Source organism: Echiichthys vipera, assembly GCF_963691815.1.
Source record: "Echiichthys vipera genome assembly, chromosome: X".
NCBI lineage: Eukaryota > Metazoa > Chordata > Actinopteri > Perciformes > Trachinidae > Echiichthys > Echiichthys vipera.
This window is the reverse complement of record NC_139825.1, coordinates 36,561,630-36,569,636: the sequence shown is the minus strand read 5'-3', so window position 1 is coordinate 36,569,636 and position 8,007 is coordinate 36,561,630.

Sequence of the window (8,007 nt, the reverse complement as noted above, 5' to 3'; positions counted from 1 at the left end):
TATTCCGCACTTTTTCTTTTTTTTTGCTCCGTAGCTTGGCAGCAACGTTAGGCCTTTTGCCATAGTTAAGAAACAGGAAGTACTAGGCACGTAGAACTCTTCCAGACACACAAGAAAGCCTCTTGGAGCCATATTGTAAACTCAACAAGAAACTCAACAAAAAGTTGCCTATTTTGAATTTATTGCCGATTTTTTTGACATTTTAGAGATTTGCACGTGTCATACTTTAACAAACTCCTCCTACAGATTAAACATGGTCGACTTTCATATCAGTCAGTACAATCTCAAGAAATGAGTTTTCACTACAACGCATGGATGTGGCTTGGTGCCAAAGTTAAGAAACAGGAAGTTGCTGTAATTTCAACATACCTTGTCCAATCTGCACCAAATGTCTCAGGCATGACAATTGTCAAGGCCTGAACACACCAACATCTCAATATTGACTCGTAGTGATAGCACCCCCTATTGGCAAACACTAAATTAAAACCCCTCTCCCAGGATTGACAAAAAATTGTGAAAACCGTTTGGCATATATAACTCATCCAGACGTACAAAAAAGCCTCTTGGAGCGATATGCTAAAGTCAACAGGAAGTCAGCCATTTTGAATTATTTGGCCATTTTTGCACATTTGCACGTGTTGTATTTGAACAAACTCCTCCTAGGGATTTAACACGATCGACTTCAAAATGAGCCGGTATCATCTTAAGATATGTCTGATCAAACTATACTCTGCACTTATTGTATTTTTTGCTCCATGTTGCTGCAGCTTGGCGTCAAAGTTAGGCCTTTCGCCATAAAACAGGAAGTTGCTGTACCTTGATCATACATTGTCCAATCTGCACCAAATTTCTCATGCATGACAGGTGTCAGGGCCTGAACACACTAACATCACAATATTGACTCACAGTCATAGTGCCCCCTATTGGCAGGATGAAAAATGACAAACATCTTTGGATTTACATGAAATTTCCATTGTGGGTTCTTGACTTCAAGTATGGAAACATTTGGCATGTTTTGTGGATGTTGTGGATCGGCATGGCGGCCATTTTGGGCTTCTCACAATGAAACAGGAAGTCACTGTCACTTAAATATACATTGTCCAAACTACACCAAATTTCCTATACATGATGAGAGTCCGGGACTGAAGACAACCACTTGCCAATATTTACCAATAGCCACAGAACCACCCACTGGCAAATAGAAGTCAGCATGATAGAAAAAACATTCACCCGATTTACATTCAATTTTCAACGTGGGTTTTACACTTGCAAGGAGAAACACAAAACATTTTTGGTTCAGGCTTTCAGGCAGCACACAGGGGACACTGGAAGCGCTGCAAGAATTGCGATAGATAGCCCGCAGCCCTGAACCCTCCGCAAAGCATCGCGCCATAGTGCAAAGGCACGGCCACACCCGACAGGGTCCAGCCGGCTCCCGCGATGCACTCCGGGTGCGAGGGCTCGTTCATCGCCGCTTGCTGTAAATTCACCATACATTGTCCAATCTCCCTCACATTTTTCATGATTCATAAGAGTCACGCCCTGAACACAAACCAATCTTAATATTGACTCACAGTCTTAGCACCCCCTGCTGGCAACAGGAAGTCACATGTTTTTACATGTCTTTACACTTTAAAGAACTCCTCCTACATGTTTTACACAATCAACTTCAAAATCCAACAGTTCAATCTAAAAACATGTCTGATCAAACTATATTCAGCATTTACGTTTTAAATTTTCTGTGAAGACGTGGCGTAGCCCCAAATTCAGCCCTATCGCCAAAAAAGACGACGTTGTTGCAACCTACCCATACATTGTCCAAATTTCACCAAATTTGTCACACATGATAAGAGTCCCATCCTGAACAAACCTACATCTCAATATTGACTCCTAGTGATAGCGCCCCTTATTGGCAAACACTAAATTTACCTCCAAACCCCCAGGATTGACAAAACAATGTGAAAACCGGTAGGCATACATAACTCATTGAGACGTACAAAAAAGCCTCTTAGAGCGATATGGTTAAGTCAACAGGAAGTCAGCTGTTTTAAATACTTTGGCCATTTTTTCACATTTGCACGTGTTGTACTTGAACAAACTCCTCCTAGGGATTTAACACGATTGACTTCAAAATCAGCCAGTATCATCTAAAGACATGTCTGATCAAATGATACTTGGCACTTTTTCTATCTTTTGCCCCGTGACGCCGTAGTTTGGCGTCAAAGTCAGCCGTATCTCCAAACAAACCAGAGTTGTTGACACCTGCCCATACATTCTCCGAATTTCACCTAATTTGTCATGTATGATAGGAGTCCCATCCTGAACAAACCAACATCTCAATATTGACTCATAGTGATAGCGCCCCCTATTGGCAAACACTAAATTACCACCCCTCCCCCAGGATTGACAAAAAATTGGGAAAACCGGTTGCGTATATAACTCATCGAGACGTACAAAAAAGCCTCCTGGAGCAATATCTTAATGCCAACAGGAAGTCAGCCATTTTGAACTCTCAGCTATTTTTGCACATTTGTGCGTGTTGTATTTGAACAAACTCCTCCTACGAATTTAACACGATTGACTTCAAAATCAGCAAGTATCATCTAAAGATATGTCTGATCAAACTATACTCTGCACTTTTTCTATTTTTTGCTCCATGTCGCTGCAGCTTGGCGTCAAAGTTAGGCCCTTTGCCATAAAAAAGGAAGTTGCTGTAACTTGAGCATACATTGTGCAATCTGCACTAAATTTCGGTGTCAAGGCCTGAACACACCAACATCTCAAAATTGACTCACAGTCATAGTGCCCCCTATTGGCAGGATGAAAAATGACAAACATCATCTGATTTACATGAAATTTCCATTGTGGGTCCTTGACATCAAGTATGGAAACATTTGGCATGTTTTGTGGATGTTTATAATGGCATGGCGGCCATTTTGGGCTTCTCGCAATGAAACAGCAAGTCACTGTGTCCTAAATATACATTGTCCAAACTACACCAAATTTCCTATACATGATAGAGTCCGGGACTGCAGACAACCACATGCCAATATTTACCAATAGCCACAGCACCACCCACTGGCAAAAAGAAGTCAGCCTGAAAGGAAAAAATTCATCCGATTTACATTAAATTTTCAATGTGGGTTTTACACTTGCAAGGAGAAACACAAAGCATGTTTGGTTCAGGCTTTCTGGCGGCACACAGGGGACGCTGGAAGCGCTGCAACGATTGCGATATATAGCCCGCAGCCCTGAACCCTCCGCAAAGCTTCGCGCTGTAGCGCAAAGGCATGGCCACACCCGGCAGGGTCCAGCCGGCTCCCGCCGTCTCCCGCGATGCACAGCAGGTGCGAGGGCCCGTTCATCGCTGCTTGCTGTAAATTCACCATATATTGTCCAATCTCCCTCACATTTTTCATGATACATAAGAATCACGCCCTAAACACAAACCAATCTTAATATTGACCCACAGTCTTAGCGCCCCCTGCTGGCAGCAGGAAGTCACGTCTTTACGTGTCTTTACACTTTAAAGAACTCCTCCTACATGTTTTACACAATCAACTTCAAAATCCAACAGTTCCATCTAAAAACATGTCTGATCAAACCATATAAAGCGTTTAGATTTTAAATTTTCTGTGAAGACGTGGCGTAGTCCCAAATTCAGCCCTATCGCCAAACAAGACGAAGTTGATGCAACCTGCCCATACATAGTCCAAATTCACCAAATTTGTCACACATGATAAGAGTCCCATCCTGAACAAACCTACATCTCAATATTGATTCATAGTGATAGCGCCCCCTATTGGCAAACACTAAATTTACCTCCAAACCCCCAGGATTGACAAAACAATGTGAAAACGGGTAGGCATACATAAGTCATCGAGATGTCCAAAAAAGCCTCTTGGAGCGACATGCTAAAGTCAACAGGAAGTCAGCCATTTTGATTTCTTTGGCCATTTTTTCACATTTGCACATGTTGTACTTGAATGAACTCCTCTTAGGGATTTAACACGATTGACTTCAAAATCAGCCAGTATCATCTAGAGACATTTCTGATCAAATGATACTTGGCACTTTTTCTATTTTTGCCCCGTGTCGCCGTAGCTTTGTGTCAAATTCAGCCGTATCGCCAAACAAACCAGAGTTGTTGACACCTGCCCATAAATTGTACGAATTTCACATAAATTTGTCATACATGATAGGAGTCCCATCCTGAACAAACCAACATCGCAATATTGACTCATAGTGATAGCACCCCCTATTGGCAAACACTAAATTACAATGTCTCCCCCAGGATTGGCAAAAAATTGTGAAAACCGTTTGGCATATATCACTCATCGAGTGATACAAAAAAAGCCTCTTCGAGCAATATGCTAAAGTCAACAGGAAGTCAGCCATTTTGAACTCTTTTATACTATTTTTGCACATTTGCACATGTCATTCTTGAACAAAGTCCTCCTAGGGATTTAACACGATTGACTTCAAAATCAGCAAGTATCCTCTAAAGACATGTCTGATCAAACTATACTCTGCATTTATTCTATTTTTTGCTCCATGTCGCTGCAGCTTGGCGTCAAAGTTAGGCATTTCGCCATAAAACAGGAAGTTGCTTTAACTTGAGCAAACATTGTCCAATCTGCACCAAATTTCTCATGCATGACAGGTGTCAGGGCCTGAACACACCAATATCTCAAAATTGACTCACAGTCATAGTGCCTCCTATTGGCAGAATGAAAAATGACCAACATCTTTGGATTTACATGAAATTTCCATTGTGGGTTCTTGACGTAGTATGTATGGAAACATTTGGCATGTTTTGTAGATGTTGTGTAATGGCATGGTGGCCATTTTGGGCTTCTCGCAATGAAACAGAAAGTCACTGTGACTTAAATATCCATTGTCCGAACTGCATCAAATTTCCTATACATGATCAGAGTCCAGGCCTGAAGACAAACAAATTCCAATAATAACAGCCACAGTGCCACTTACTGGCAACAGAAAGTCAGCTTGATAAGATAAAATTCATCCGGTTTACATTAAAATCTAATGTGTGTCATACACTTGATGAAGAGCAACACAAAGCGTATTTGGTACACCCAACCTCTACCCTCGGCGCACCATTCCCCGGTCGCATAAAGCTACGACTGCCCCCGCCAGGGCCTGCAGCCTCCCCTGACACACAGTGGGTGTGATGGCACGTTCATCCCCGCTCGTGGCTTTAATTTTTCTGTTTTAGTTTTTTTTGTTATTTATGCAAATAAATTGCCTTCTGAGAAGCTTTATCATATTCAAAAACTCCCCAAACTTCAAACAAAATTCAAGCTTGGTGAAAATGTACACATTTCATTGTTTTCAGAAATGGGCGTGGTAAATTGGCTCACTAGCGCCCCCTAGAAGCAGCCAGGGCGCTACAAATGAGGTACATTTTCCAAAATCCGTACACACATAGAACTATTCCAGACTTTGAGTTTTCACAACAACGTGTGGGCGTGGCTTGGTGCCAAACTCAAAAAACAGGAAGTTGCTGTAATTTCAACAAACATTGCCCAATCTGCACCAAATTTTTGATGCTTGACACTTGCATGACAATATTGCCTCAATGTAGCGCCCCCTGCTGGCCCTCTAAATTACAGCCCATCCCCCAAGATTGACATAAAAATATGGAAACCGGTAAGCATATAAAACACCTCCGGACATCAACGAAAAGCTTCTTGGAGCAATATCCTAAACTCAACAGGAAGTCGGCCATTTTGAATTACATGGTTATTTTTCCACTTTTGCACGTGTTGTACTTTACCAAACTCCTCCTAGAGATTTGACACGATCATCTTCAAAATTATCCACTTTCATCGAAAGTTATGTGTGACCAAACAATACTTGTCACTTGTTTGGTTTTTTTTGCCCTGTGTTGCTCTGGCATGGAACCAAAGTTACGCCTCTCACCATAAAATCGGATGTTGCTGTGAATTCACCATACATTGCCCAATATCCCTCAAATTTCTCATGATTCATAAGAGTCACGCCCTGAACCCAAACCAGTCTTAATATTGACTCCCAGTCATAGCGCCCCCTGCTGGCAACAGGAAGTAACATGTTTTTACATGTCTTTATACTTTAAAGAACTTCTCCTACAGTTTTTACACAATCAACGTCAAAATCCGTCAGTACCATCTAAAGACATTTCTGATCAAACCATACTCAGCATTTACGTTTTAATTTTACTGTGTAGATGTGGCGTAGCCTCAAATTCAGCCGTATCGCCAAACAAGACAAAGTTGTTGCCACCTGCCAATACATTGTCTGAATTTAACCAAATTTGTCATACATGATAAGAGTCCCATCCTGAACAAACCTACATCTCAATATTGACTCAAAGTTATAGCGCCCCCAATTGGCAAACACTTAATTACAGCCCCTCCCCCAGGATTGACAAAAAATTGTGAAAACCGGTAAGCATATATAACTCTTCGAGACGTACAAAAAAGCCTCCGGGAGTGATATGTTAAAGTCAACAGGAAGTCAGCCATTTTGAATTCTATGGCCATTTTTGCACATTTGCACATGTCATTCTTGAACAAACTCCTCCTAAGGATTTAACACGATTAACTTTAAAATCAGCCAGTATCATCCAAAGACATGTCGGATCAAACAATATTCCTCACATTTTCTTTTTTTTTGCTCCTTGTTGCCGTAGCTTGGCAGAAAGGTTAGGCCTTTTGCCATAGTTAAGGAAAAGGAAGTAGCTGTAATTTCAGCATACATTGTCCAATCTGCACCAAAGTTTTCATGCATGACAAGAGTTCAGGTCTGAACACACCTAAATCTCAATATGGACTCACAGTCATAAAGCCCCCTGCTGGCGTCAGGAAGTCATGTGTATTTACATGTCTATTCTTTAACAAACTCCTCGATTGACTCCAAAATGCGACCAGAACATTCTAAAAACATGTCAGATAAAATGATACTGAAAACTTTGAGTTTTCACTGCACTGTATGAGAGTCGCATGGCACCAAAGTCAGCCGTACCGCCAAACAAAACCTGAGTTGTTGACACCTGCCCATACAGTGTCTGAATTTCACCAAATTTGTCAAACATGATAAGAGTCCGATCCTGAAAAAACCTACATCTCAACATTGACTCATAGTGATAGCGCCCCTTATTGGCAAACACTTAATTGAAAAAGGATTGACAAAACAATGTGAAAACTGGTAAGCATACATAACTCATCGAGACGTACAAAAAAGCCTCTTGGAGCGATATGCTAAAGTCAACAGGAAGTCAGCCATTTTGAAGTCTGTGGCCATTTTTGCACATTTTTACGTGTTGTTCTTGAACTCCTCCTCCTAGGCATTTAACACGATTGACTTTCAAATCAGCCAGTATCATCTAAAGACATATCTGATCAAATGATAGTCTGCACTTTTTCTTTTTTTTGCCACATGTCGCTGTATTTTGGCGTCAAAAATAGGCCTTTTTGCAAAGTTAAGTAACAGGAAGTAGCTGTTATTTCAGCATACATTGTCCAATCTGCACCAAATTTCTCAAGCATGACTAGAGTCATGTCCTGAACACACCTCCATCTCAATATTAACTCACACTGCTCACGTCCCCTATTGGCAGGATAAAAGATTACAAAGATTATCTGATTTACATGGAATTTCCATTATGGATTCTCCGCTTCATGTATGGAAACATAAGGCATATTTTGTGCTTGTTGGCTAATGGCATGGTGGCCATTTTGGGCTTTTTGCCATGAAACAGGAAGTCGCTCTAATTTAAATATACATTGTCCGAACTGCATCAAATTTCCTATACATGAACAGAGTCCAGGCCTGAAGACAAACAAATTCCAATAATGACAGCTACAGTGCCACTTACTGGCAACAGAAAGTCAGCTTGATAAGATAAAATTCATCCTCATTCATTCATTCATCTTCAACCGCTTATCCCAGGGTCGGGGTCGCGGGGGTGCTGGAGCCAATCCCAGCTGACATCGGGCGTAAGGC